The 14,120-nt window shown below is 38.8% G+C and overlaps 1 long non-coding RNA gene across 1 annotated transcript in view; it reads right to left on the reverse strand.

Annotated features, from left to right (window-relative positions):
• Window positions 1-14,120, reverse strand: part of LOC148343011 (uncharacterized) — a 129,563-nt gene that overhangs the window by 80,333 nt on the left and 35,110 nt on the right. The window contains exon 2 of the long non-coding RNA XR_015839554.1: window positions 11,150-11,356. This is a non-coding gene — a long non-coding RNA (uncharacterized LOC148343011). The remainder of the gene's footprint in view (window positions 1-11,149; window positions 11,357-14,120) is intronic.

Here is a 14,120-nt window from a genome sequence, read left to right on the forward strand (position 1 = left end):
TGTAATGTTGCCTATTGAACTAAACGTAAATGTTTTTCCTCATAAAAAAAGTTTCAGTCTCGTAGTCAAGGTATATGAAGAATATGGGAGATTGTTGTCACGTGGAACATTGGCAGTACTTGCCAGAAATTCCTGCGGCTGCTGTAATGTTGCCTATTGAACTAAACGTAAATGTTTTTCCTCATAAAAAAAGTTTCCGTCTCGTAGTCAAGGTATATGAAGATTATGGGAGATTGTTGTCACGTGGAACTTTGGCAGTACTTGCCAGAAATTCCTGCCGCTGCTGTAATGTTGCCTATTGAACTAAACGTAAATGTTTTCCCTCGTAAAAAAAAAAAAAAAAGGTTTCAGTCTCGTAGTCAAGGTATATGAAGAATATGGGAGATTGTTGTCACGTGGAACATTGGCAGTACTTGCCACAAATTCCTGCGGCTGCTTTAATGTTGCCTATTGAACTAAACGTAAATGTTTTTCCTCATAAAAAAAGTTTCCGTCTCGTAGTCAAGGTATATGAAGAATATGGGAGATTGTTGTCACGTGGAACTTTGGCAGTACTTGCCAGAAATTCCTGCCGCTGCTGTAATGTTGCCTATTGAACTAAACGTAAATGTTTTTCCTCATAAAAAAAAGTTTCCGTCTCGTAGTCAAGGTATATGAAGAATATGGGAGATTGTTGTCACGTGGAACTTTGGCAGTACTTGCCGGAAATACCTGCAGGTGCTTTAATGTTGCACTAGTTGTAAATGTTTTTCCTCATAAAAAAAAAAAAAAGATTTCAGTTATGTAGTCAAGGTATAATAAGACTATGGGAGATTGTTGTCACGTGGAACATTGGCAGTACTTGCCAGAAATTCCTGCAGGTGCTTTAATGTTGCCTATTGAACTAGACGTAAATGTCTTTCCTCATAAAAAAAGGTTTCAGTCTCGTCGTCAAAGTATATGAAGAATATGGGAGATTGTTGTCACGTGGAACTTTGGCAGTACTTGCCGGAAATCTCTGCAGCTGCCCTGAAATTTTTCCCCCATAAGAAAATCACAATATGACAAATTGTTGGCACCAGAAATTCCTGGCAAGGCAACCCGTGCGAGTGTTCTCAGATAGATTCACAACTTTTTTTTTCTACTAGACAAACAACACGACATTTTAACTTAAATATGTGGACCTTATTTTATTTTTTTTTTAATCCACTGCATCCTAAATTCAACTCCTTCCTTTACATCATGGTTCCCTACGGAGTCAGTACTCACTCCTACTGACACATTTTCTTCACGCAGACAGGTGCCAAACCTTCACCCAAGCCCATCAACAGTCTTGATGGGATAAAAAAGGAATGGACCTGCCATAACGAGCCGACAAAGTGGCAAAGTCACTAAATTGTGAAAGAGTGTTCATCTTGCCTTCTTAGCCCACCTCAAAGCATAGCTGGCGTTCTGCACGCTTGCCTCCCCCCCCATTAGCGGGAGCTAAATTAACAGCATTTAAGTGTCTATTAAAACCCCAATGCTTTGCAGCCTCTGGCTGACCTCGCCGTGCCCTTGTTCTATCCGCAGCGGCTCATTAAAATGTCATAATTGCAGGTGAGCATCCCGCAGTATCAACACTCTTAATTGGCAAAGCGAATGGGGTTCACGGCGCCGGCACACAGATAAACCTGGCGTAGCATTCGAATAAATAACAGTTATCATTAGCGGGCCCAGCCTGTTTCATTAACGAGGTCGTGTTTCCTTATTAACTGAAAGAGAAATGTTTTCCGGCAATTTATTACAAATGAAATGGCAATTAAGTGATGATGGTATTTTTTGACGCTAATAACATTCTGTTCTTAGGGTTTATTTTTCCACCCACGACTAAAGTGTAAATTAAACATGCATGAGTCGGAGGCATGTGATGGAAAAACTACAATATATAAATATATCATATAAATACATACGACATACATACAACGGAAAGTTGAAGGTGTCTTGACGACAAGGTGGTGCTGCTTTCGGGCGGGAAACAAAGGAACATAATTCTCTGAATAGTGGCTCGCAATACAACAACAATAAAAAATTATATTTAAACAAAAAAATAAATAAATGGAAAATTGCATTTTCTTTTTTCACATTTTTACACACACAAGACAAGTCTGACAAGTTTGAAATAGTCAGATAATTAATTAATTAAATTAATTAAAACCCCCCCAAAAAAATCTGCAAAAAAACTCAGCCAATTTTTGCCTATTTTTCTATCCGTTCTAAAATCGGAAAGTTGCAGGAGTCTTGACGACAAGTTGGTGCTGCTTTTGGGAGGAAAACAAACGAACATATTTCTCTGAATAGTGGCTCGCAATACAACAACGGAAAAAAAAAATATTTAAAGTTTAAAAAGAAATAAATAATTGCATTTTCTTTTCTTTTTTTTTTTTACACATAAAACAAGCTATAAATATTAAGATAATTAATTAATTAAATTAATTAAAACATCCCCAAAAAATATCTGCAAACAAACTCAGCCAATTTTTACCTATTTTTCTATCCGTTCTAAAATCAAACAAATAATAAAATCCAAAGCATTATCAAGCAGTCATGTGTTCTACCTGTTATTCATCCTTTATTGTTGTAAGCATTATGACAAAAAAGTAATTTTATTCATAACTTTTTTTAAAGGTACCGTGTGTAGAATTTAGTGCCATCTTGTGGTGAACCAATAGATTTCAAGCAGCTTTTCTTCAGCGGAGGCGCAAGCAAAACGTCACCACAAATTCGAGTGATCGCCTCAGGTGACAAAATCACTGTACGTTTGTCACACATGATGTCGTGACGATGTTGAGGAACAATGTTCGCTAAAATGAGTAGACGAAAGCTGGTGGCAAAACATGGCCGCCTCCCGTCACGTCCTATGTATAATAATCAATGATTGCTTCACCAAAAATATTGAAATTAAGTGGGGTTTTTTGGTTTTTTTTTTTAAATAACGAACATTGAAAAACCTCATCGTCGCACACTGTCCCTTTAATAAATCGTCCGAGTGGAATTTATTCTCCCGATTATCGGAATCTGCATCGGCCCTTAATCTCTATGCTGTTTGTGTTTGAAGCATTACAAATTGGCCTTCATGCGATGACGGAGCCAAGTAGTTTGGAATTGTTTTTACCTCCCAACTCATGTGAAGGTTTAACTTGAGCGCTAATCGGCTCTTAGATTTCATTTATGTCATCTCGCATCGCCTTACGTGCACGAACGGGATACATACGATGGGAACGCGCCGACTCTTTTTTAACCTGCCTCTGAACCGTCAAATTTCAGCTGGCTCTTGATCTGTCCATTTTTAAAAAACATTTTAGGTCCCCTCAAAGCCCCCTGAAAGCTTCTTAGTAACAGTCGGCCGATCAAAGCCACCGCGGCCTTTCCATCCTCCCTTGAACTGAAGCACAAGTTTGGGATCATCTAAAAGAAAGTGGCGGGGGTTGGAAGTTGGCGGGGTGGGGCGGGGCGGGGAGGGCAAACTGAAATAAGCATTGTTTGCCACCAAGCTGACTTGGTAAAGCAAAAAAAAAAGTGGCGCGCCAAAATCGTGTCGTATTGGAAGTGATTGCACTGACAAGTTTGACCGTTCAGGAAAAGCTTGGTTTTCTTTTCCTCTTTTTGTCGAGACAAAAGTGAGCATTTCAGGCTATTAAAATAAATCTGTTATATTGTCAAACTTGACAACCATTTTGACCCTTATTTGCCTTTATGCAAGTGTAAAAATAAGTTAGCCATTTGAAAATGAAATAAAAAATTAAAGTGAAATAAAAAAATGAAAATGGAATACAGTGGTCGCTCAATTTCCGAGCGCAGCTCATCCTTTGTCTTGAGTTGCGAAATTTAACTCATGAAAGTCCACCAGAATGATACGAACATATAATGCAAACCGCCATGGATGGGCTATCAGCGTGGATATTGCAGCACATGTAATTAAAAAAAATAATAATAATAATTAATTAATTAACTGTGCAGCAGCACATGTAGACTGACAATTTAACAACACTTACAGCCGAATATTTTCTTATCCTCTGTGAAAAAAATGTGATAATGTTACTGCAGTTTACTGAGTCACTTAATTGGGGCCGTCTTCTTAATCTAATCCGCGTAACTTAAATACACTTTCTTTGGTGAGTGAGGCGCACAATGGACACTGAAAGCGTGAAATCATAAAAAATAAAAACAATACTATTCCACGAGGAAAACACAAAATGACTCAGAGCACATCCACACCAACATCACCCAACCAGGTCCCGCCCCTTAAAGGCACAGGAACAGACACTATGTGCAGAATTGGTCCGCTGGTATCGGCATGGTATCGGAATGATACCAGACGTACTTCAAGGGCACCCGTGAAGATTACGATACCAGCTATAAACTGGTCTTTGTTTACGATTATCTGTCATTGCCTTAATTGAAATTTTATGCATCATAAGTATTTGAGGTATCACGACTTGGTATCGGGTCATAATGGTGACTGGTATCAGTCTGAAAAAAAAAAAAAAATGGGGAATTGAACATTTGTCATGGAAAAAAAATGGGAGAGGTAAATATGCAAAGAGTGAATCCTGCCAAGATGGCTTATTCCGATTTTGACGGACTTTGGAAGTATTTTTCGCCGGATTCCGAATTGAACGTCAACTCTATATAAAGAGGAACGAAAACATATTGGCGGGAAAAACCTGCACGGGTAAGCCGAAACGAGAATGAGAGCATCCTGTGTTATTCGTGCAGGTTTTTTGTGTATTTGTTCGGTATTATTTGGCGGTCGGGTCAGCTGAGGCGCCGGGTATGAAGGATCACAAAAAGTGTGTGACAGCTGACAATTTGGAGCTTTTGATTAGGATTTGTTGATATGACCATTCTTTGTGGCTCTCTCTCCCCAAACTCACTCCAGGGATTCCGGGCTGAAACAAGGCGTCAGTTGACAGAATCTGCCGCCTTCCTCCCCGCCGTCGCCTCCCTGCTGAAAAAGCCCGGTAATTAGGGAGTTTGGGCAACATGCAGACGGGAGACGAGAGGGGTGGGGGGGGGGCAAGAAAAGTGCCAACAGAGAGCACACAGTGTCACGCGTGTCACCAATTATGCAGCCTTTTTTTTTTTTGCTTATGGATGCAACCGGCTGCCGTTGCGATGACACTCATGCAGCCGAGCGCACGGCAGCACAAGATGCGCGTGGGGTGCCAGTGACATCATTACGCGCCTAATTCAAGTTTATTCCTGACATATGCTGATTATTTAGCACGGCTACCGTGTCAGCACAAATACAAACAACACATGATGTTGCTTATTATAGTACTCCACTGCTTTTTTTTTTTTTTTTTTTTTTGCCTTTACAAGGTCCTCACTTTTGACACTTTATTTATTACAATAAAAAGTTACATGGTAAACACACTACCAAGGCAAAGTCACCACGGCGCTAAAATGATCAGGACATGAAGTAGAATGACTCAGAGGGCAATGATCAATCAACTAATATATTACTTTTTTTGTTTGTTTTTTGTTTAGTTTTTTTTCTTTTTTTATTATAAAAATATATTTATTTTTTTATTATTTTATTGTGTTATTTTTAATATAACATTCTTGCTAAGGCTATTTTTTTGCTAAAAAAAAAAATCAACATTCTTTTTTAATACTAATTAAAAAATTCAATAGCCTTGTTCAGAATAACATTTAGTCAGCGCATTTTGTAATTTTTTTTAATCAATTGAATTAATTATTAGAAGGTTTTAGTTTTATTAATTAAAAAAAAAACAACATCCTCTGTCAAAGCTGGTTTTTCACAAATTCCATACTTCTTAAATTAAAAAAAAAAATACAAAGTTCAACATGCCTTGTCTGCATTTTGTTTTATTTTTAATCCAAATATTCGCAAATATTGACCAAGCACTGCCAGAGTATACAGCAAATCTGTCGAATAGTTTAGTATGTAAGAAAATAAATAAATAAATAAATAAAGCCAATTTATTTTTTAATTTAATGTACTTTAAATTGGGTTCATCATAAACTATATTTTCATCATATTTTTCACATCTTTTTTTGCAAGTCTGGTAACAGCAATAAGTAACGTATATTATGTTTGTATATTTTGAACAATATGCCCAATATTTGAGTCAATTCCAATTCATTCTCATAATGGTAAACGTGTGCCCAACTTTCGGAAATATTATTACTTGCACATTCTACTGGAATTTCCCATTCGATTCCAATAAATGTCCGACCCCTTTTGCAACACTTTGCATTCCCCCCTTAAACTTTGGCTGATTTTATTGCGTGTGTGTAATACTAATCGTAAACTACTCTGTCACAATGACAGAATCAGCAATCCCGTCTTCCAACGAAGCAGTGGTGGATGTTTCAGAAAGAAAACAAACGATAATCGTTCGACTCTTCCGTTAACTCGTCTTTGAATAACATACCGCCAGCGCGCTTTTATCCTCCAACTCTTATTATAAACGACACAGACGGGGCGCCGGCTTAAATTTGGCTAGAAGACGCCGTTGCGCGGAAGCTAATGACTTTCAAACACCTTAAGCTGGAAGAAACGAGCAGGCAAAGTTAATTGCAACATTGGAGACGGAGGGCCACTCCAAGCGTCCCCTTCATTTGTGAATTAGAGACACGCATTTAGCCAAAAGGAAATGTAAAGTGGGATTGCTCACCATGAAGAGGAGGTTAAGTGCACTAATGGAAGGCAGCTAAGTGTTTGTTATTGTGCCCCCCATTATTTCTTTTCTCTTGTATATTCAGAGTTTGGATTCGCCGATGTGGGGTGCGGGGGGGTTGACGGGACGATGTTTTAATGGCTGCTCTTTTATGCGTCCTTGCAAAGAAAATGATGCAAGTGCGTAATGTCAAGTGTTTCTCATGAAACTTTCTGCATTCATCAAGTACGTTTTGGGCTTTTATGACAGCTGAAATAAATGTAAACACTCAAATGCGCACATTGGTATTGTGTTCACGTCCATTGCTTACTTCGGAGGAGACAAAAAGTGTGCTTGTTGGTTTTTGAGGAATTAAACTGTCTATGCAGACAACAAATTAATAAGATAATGTAATAAGTATATTTTGTATCTGTGCTGGTTAATTTTTGAGCGAGTAAAGTGACTACTGTAGGTGGTAACACCATTAGCTAGCTAACAATAGCTTAGCATTGTTTTTAACAAAATAAAAGTAGATTGTTTAGCTTGCTGCATGTTTATGTTTTAGCAGCTTGATTCATGAACAAATTAACAACAATTTAACATTATTTTCCAGATAATACAAGTAAATTGTTGCCTAGTTTTATGTATCATTGAGCTAACGGCTAGCGCGACTTGATAGCGGCGGGATGCCACAGTTAGAAGCATGCCACCGTTCTCTCTGGCATCAAATGAATGTTGGTAACCGACTACAACAGTTAGCGTGGATACAATGGGTGAAAAAAATACTTTGGACTCGCTACGAAGCAGCTAACTAGCATGGCTAACATCAGTTAAATTCCATTCTGACGTTACTACACAAAGCAGAAACATACTTTTGCTACATTTCAATTTGTATTCTTTTAACGTGAACGTATGGGGCTCATTCAATTTAAATTTTTTTTTTTTAATGTATATCAAAATAATACATTCGAGTGCAGTTACAGCATTACTACTATAGCACGAAACGTTTGTTTTACAATTACTATTATGTCAGACTCGAATAATTGCCCGTGTCTAGAATAAGCAGACATTAACTCATTCAATCCATAAAACAGGCATACACCTTTTCAAAAATGTTCTCTGCCTCCCAAAGACGTATTTAAACGTCTTATCCTTTTTTGCGTCATAGTGCTGTGTTTTTATAGCATTAGAATACAATATTTTGTTGGCCTTGCAAAATCAGTCAAAATCCAGAAAAACGCTGGGATTGAGAGGTTTTCTCAAAAGAAAATAGCTGGGATTAAATGATTTAACTATCTAACGACAACGCGCCCTTATTTTACAAATAACACAAACACTGTACATCACGGAGCAGACAAAAGGTGCGCAACTGACTATGCAGACGATCACATAGCTTTATCCACAGCTTTTAATTTATCTGTAATTTGAGGAGTGGAACCCGTTGACCCAGGCGTGGGCAAACTACGGCCCGGGGGCCACATGCGGCCCGTTAAACGTTTTAATCCGGCCCGCCGAATTTGAAAAAAATTAAATGAATAAACCTTGTTAATGTTTTATTTTCTAAATACTGTGGTTTTTCAAAGACATATATATTGTTGTAATGCTTTTGTTCACTTTCATTTCAAATTAAATGTATTTTTTTTTTTCTCCGATGAGGTGAGGTTACCGAAACACTCCATCCATTTGCTCCTGGTCCGGTCCCCTCTGTCAAATTTTAGAACCCATAGTGGCCCGCCAATCAAAAAGTTTGCCCACCCCTGCTTTGACCGCTACAGACAATCCATATCACTTTATTTTATTTTAATCATAATTATCGTTTGAAAGAGCAAAAATATATCCTAAATGTTGGACCTGTGTTCCGTGCCGCGCTGTGATTGGCCAGTCGGCATTTCACGGTTGCGATTTAGCCATGTGTCGAATGGGACCCTTTGCCCGTGTTTGGATTTTGCCTTTTAGTCATTATGTGCATGTCGTCCCTTTCAAGATATCTTTGCATGTCATGTAAATGTAATCCCCGCCTTTGACATGCAGTGGAATTAGCGTTTGCCTGGCTTATTAAACATGGCTAATAATACTTCCCTTAAGCACGTTTGAGAGCGGAGAAAATTAATGGGTGCATTGTGGCTACTGCTGAGGACAGAGTGCCTGACACCGCATTTGTCACGTTACACTAAAGCGACGACATGTAAAAGGAACACGAAGGTGTCACAGAGGGGAGAAAATCCCGCCAAATAGCTCGGCTCTGAAACAATCTTCGGAATAAAAGCGACGCGCACGCCGACCCCTTTCTAATGAGAATTTGGTGTAATTGATGTCGCGGCACGGCAAGATTGGGATCGTTTCTCTGTTTCCTCCCCTTTTGTTTGCTGCCATTTCAGCGATACGCCCTCTGAACTTTGAGCAGTCATTTAGTCGCTCATTTCCGTCGCTAAACAAAAAGCGCAGCCCTTCTTTTTATCCCCCCCCCCCGGACGCCATCTTGTCACAAAAACCATTCAACGGCGGCGACATTAAAAGCAAAGACGAGACGCAATTAGCCAAGAAATGACTCTGATCTCGGTGACATTTGGGAGGAATTGTAACGTGTCGCTGATTGACAGCCTAATCCGGAGAGTTTGATGGGCGCCGGTCGCCGCTTTCGCGCGACTCGAGCGGGTCGGCGGCGAGATAACGCCGAGCCAGCTGCGGCAACCAGATAGCCACATCCGCCCATGACTCGTCGGCGGGCAAATTCCTCCGGTTTTTAAATGATGATGAAAGTATCGACCGTTAATGACAGGATCATCTTCCCTGCCTGAAATAAATGCTCTAATCCCTTTTCGCCAGGTCTATGAATTCCTAATTTGACTTATATAAACTGGGGCGGTAAATCGGTGTTAGCTCAGTTGTGTTTGGGAAATTTGCAGCGAGGCCCCTGCTTAAAATGCAAGACGGCCGACTGAGGACGTGTTCTCTTAAGCTGTATCATCCAATGAGTTATCGCCGCGGATAGATTAACTTCCTCGCTGCAATAAGAATTGCAAATAGGGGAGGAGGGGAGGAAGGGGAAAAAAAAAAAAAAAAAAAAAAAGGAAGGTGGATTCTTCCGTTGCGTTTGCCAACCCGGGGATGTGGTGCGTTTGAGTACGGTGGTGATGAACGTCCCAACATTTGGTGATTGCTTGACGAGAGTGACGAGTACATCATATTCATTGTTCGACATTGACGTTAATAGCAGGCATGCGCAGAAACAGAACAGCGGGTATTACATGACGTTTGTGTGGCGTGCAGTGGAAAATGTCGGCAACGTAAAAGCTTTATTTATCGTTAAGGTACATATTATGGAAAAACCGACTGAATTACTTTCGCCTATTAACAGTTTGTTGGGGGACAACAAATCCTCCGTTATTTTATGAAAAATTATATTTACGGTCTACGAGTGCTATTCATGTAGTAGAAACTCGATTTGAGTGACAAAGTGAGGGAAAGGCTCGTCTGTTAAAAACACAGAATACATTACTTAATTATGTTGGATTTTTTTTTCATAGCCTAAAAATGCCCCAAATTATCGTCAATAAATACAAAAGAAAATCTTCACACTGCTTGAAAAAGTTTTCAGGTTTAGCCAAACCTGTCTGGTCCTTGCCGTCAAAATAATAGCATGCATCTGGTCGCATTCCTTTTTTCTTTTTTTTTCAATTCTATTAAGGTGCGATGACAATTTTCTCTCTCTCTCTCTCTCTCTCTCTCTCTCTCTCTCTCTCTCTCTCTCTCTATAGATATAGATATAGATATAGATATATATATATATATATATATATATATATATATATAGGAATATGAATATGTTAGCAGCATGCTAATAGCAATGCTAAGGTGATATCCATTAGCTTAAATTGGGCAGTCACGAATGCCAACATGGCCACAACAACATTGGGGCGCTTTTTAAGCCCGCTCGAGTCACCTCTAAGTCTGCTTATCAATGACAAGAAAACAGCGCAAGCCGGAAAGACGTGACTAAACTGCTAAACTGTCTGTCGATGGCGCCACAGCGCTGTCTACTGGCACAGCGGAGAATTGCAGCCAATTTTATCCAATCATGGAAACAAGAATGAATTTGAATTGCATGAGAAAATAAGTGGCTGAATTTAAAATGAAGAGCAAGGAGACTACGTCACTTAAAATATTTGACCATGAACTTTAGATTTAACATCATTTTTCAAATATTTTTAATTTGGTCATCCTTAATTAGAAGCTCCAACTCGGCACAGTTAAATTGCAAAGTCACCTCAGTAAACATAATAAAACACCCCAAATGGGCGGGAGAGACCTGTGAGTGACACGATAATAGCAAAGTGTCCGGCTGGCATAATAGCAGGAATTCCCAAATTTGCTTCCCCTCGCTAAAGTGAGTGTAGGAAGCGAAGAGGTGACACAATGCCGCCCGCACATAATGATTAGGGCTGAGTGGAAAGCACAAGCGAGTAGCTGATGAATATTTCATAAATGTTGGCGGCACTTACCGGACACAAGGCCTGATTGATGGCGGAGTGGCTGTTAAGGATTCGGACTTCACTGAAGGGGCCTGGGCCTCCTCTCACGTCAGCGCTCACATGGAGTAGCGTCGTTAATCGCGGAATAAAGATGTATTTAGCTGAAGAGCTCTTCATTAATGGCACGTCCTCAGACAAAAGTAGAGGCTGCAACGGCTTCTGTGGCGTCCGAGTGACCTGCTTGACAAAATAGAAATGGACTGTTATTAATTTTAGCAGTATTTATTCACAAAGATGAATTATTTATCAATTTAAAAAAAACTTTTCTTTCAGTATTGTATTTTTTTTTTTGCTTTACTGTTTGATTTTATAATAAATTTTTATTTACTTAATTTTTATTTACTGAATTTTTAATTATCCTAACATTCACTTTTCATTCATTATTTTTGCAATGTTCTACTTTAATTACTTCATTTTCTCAATCCCGAATAGACTTAATTAGTGTTGTAATAAAAACTCATTTGAAATAGAAAATCTGTTTTGAGCTCCAAGACACAAAGTATTAAACCGTTCTTTCGAATCAAGATATGGATTGAATTTACTTTTATTGGAGAGAGATATCTTTGAAGGAAACACCATATTTACAGATAAATTGAACAGTATGAAAATTGACAAGACACGTTGCATCATATGTTCTTGAATTGAGCCGTACAATATCGAATCGAATCGTAATATCCCACTGAAACAAAGTGAATCGCTCCACTTTAAACCGTCCTGGAATCTTATCACACACCGTGTATCGAAGTATGTATTGAACCTTATATATATATATATATATATATACACACATATATATATATATATATATATATATCCTCCCCAAATGAGCTGTACAGAATCCAATTGAATCAAACTGAATTCAATCGTTTCACCTTAAAATGTACCATGCATGTCGGGCTGCTCGATTATAAAAAAAAATAATAATAATAATCATGATTATATTTGTAATAATTGAAATTATGATTATTCAAACGATTATTTTTCGGTGAAAAAAATAATCGTTGTATAAAGAAACAGAGCATTAGAGTTTACTTACATTCAAATGTGCCATAAAATTGTCGTAACATTTAAATAAACTATTTCAAAAGAACGCTCAAATTTGAACTCAAATATACACACTTTATAGTATTAGACATTGTAAAATGAGAACTATTTTAACAATGTTATGTATACTGTATATAATATTTTTTTACGATTACACCAATTTTGTAATCGTTGAATGTAATAATCGTGATCGGAATTGAATTTCGATGAATGGCACAGCCCTACCTCCGAGAATCGTACTACACCCTATGCGTCAAGATACGTACCAAATCGATGTACCATTATGACGATTATATTAATCGTTACAACGCTCACACTCATTTTCCGATGCCTGAATTTGCTTTTGTTAATCTTCCCCGTTGTGAATCATTAATGACGGTGCGGCGCATATTTCAATTCCGACACTCCATACAGCATGTTTTGCGAGCCCTGTGATCTACGAGGCTGACTGTGCAGATGTCGAGAGACAACCAACAACTCCAGCGCAGATGCACTTGTCCGGCCCTCTTTAATTAAAGTGTGTGCATTTTTCTATTAGGCACCAGTCCATTTGCAGACAAGCATCCATCACACATCTGCACGCTCTCTACGGGCCATCTAATGAATTGCGCACAAGTGATTTGTGGCGCTAATCCTTTGCAGACGAATGAATGGTAAGCATGGCGTGCACTTCATCTTCCCATTTCCATTCTTTGGAAGAAAAGTGCCCTATAGGCATCGGCGTGTTATAGATGGCCGTGAACATGATGTTGCCGAAGGTTTTGCGGCTATTACCACGTATTTCTAATGAAACCAAAGAATTAACAAGGGCTCCTCCTCATGTTTCATAAGCTTTAGTGGCCTTTACCTGCCATAATCTGCCAATTTGTCACTTTTGCTATGATCTTACTAATAACTTAAATCTCATTCAGAACATTATTAAGCAGAATCTGAACAGAATTTGACCCTAAATGAGGCATTAGCAGCAGTCAAGCGAGATGGATTTTGCCATTAGGCCTTAAAACTGTCAAAGGAGACGTCATCGACAATGTATGACCATCATATTCAGAATGCCTGGCTCGATATTGCGTGAGACAATTCATTTAGATTACTTTAGATATAAAAATAATTTTAGGTTTGACTTTTTTTAATTGATTAAAATATATTTGCTAGCATAGAATCTGTTACGGAGCTTTATAATAGGCACCATGTTACACCCATGCAAAACTGGTCAACGAAAAAAATCCATCTGTAGTCTTTAACACTTTCACGCAGTAATATACAGTAAAAAAAAAAAAAAAAAAACACACACACAACAGGTCAACTAATTCGCTGCCATTGACGGGTATAGCAGTCAAAAATGACATTCATTTTACCTGGGCTGGTATTAATAACGGGAGCGTTACTTGTTAAACCTCACACCCATATGCCGACATTCACCATTTACGCAGGTGATGTGGCGTTGATCGGGGATGCAAAATTTGCAAAGAAGAATGACAGCAATACATTGGCAACGAGCGGTATGGTTGGGTCCAGTTTGGGATGGATTTAGGTTTCCGATATATCCTGCGGAAAGTCACGCCAGATACAATTATCAGGTCAACTTCGTCCTCCCATAGGTTGCAGATAAATGTATGCATTTTGATGGCTCGATTTTAATGCACTCTCAGCATGAATATAAATCTTATCATTACAGACGTTGCATCCTATCCGGCATATGAAAAAATGAAGAACCACGTAATTGACACAGGATAACATTCTGGCAGCCATGCATGTCATTTAGTTCCCGCCCATACATGCTGAACAGTGTTCAGCTGTAATGTTATTGTAGGCGTGCCTTTAAGGGGCGTGGCTTACTGAGGAGGAACGGGCGAGTGCCGATAACAGGTATCGGTATAGGGGTCAATATGGCCTTATT

Source organism: Idiotropiscis lumnitzeri, chromosome 1 (genome assembly GCF_059441095.1).
Source record: "Idiotropiscis lumnitzeri isolate Australia: NSW breed Sydney's pygmy pipehorse chromosome 1, RoL_Ilum_1.0, whole genome shotgun sequence".
Taxonomy (NCBI): domain Eukaryota; kingdom Metazoa; phylum Chordata; class Actinopteri; order Syngnathiformes; family Syngnathidae; genus Idiotropiscis; species Idiotropiscis lumnitzeri.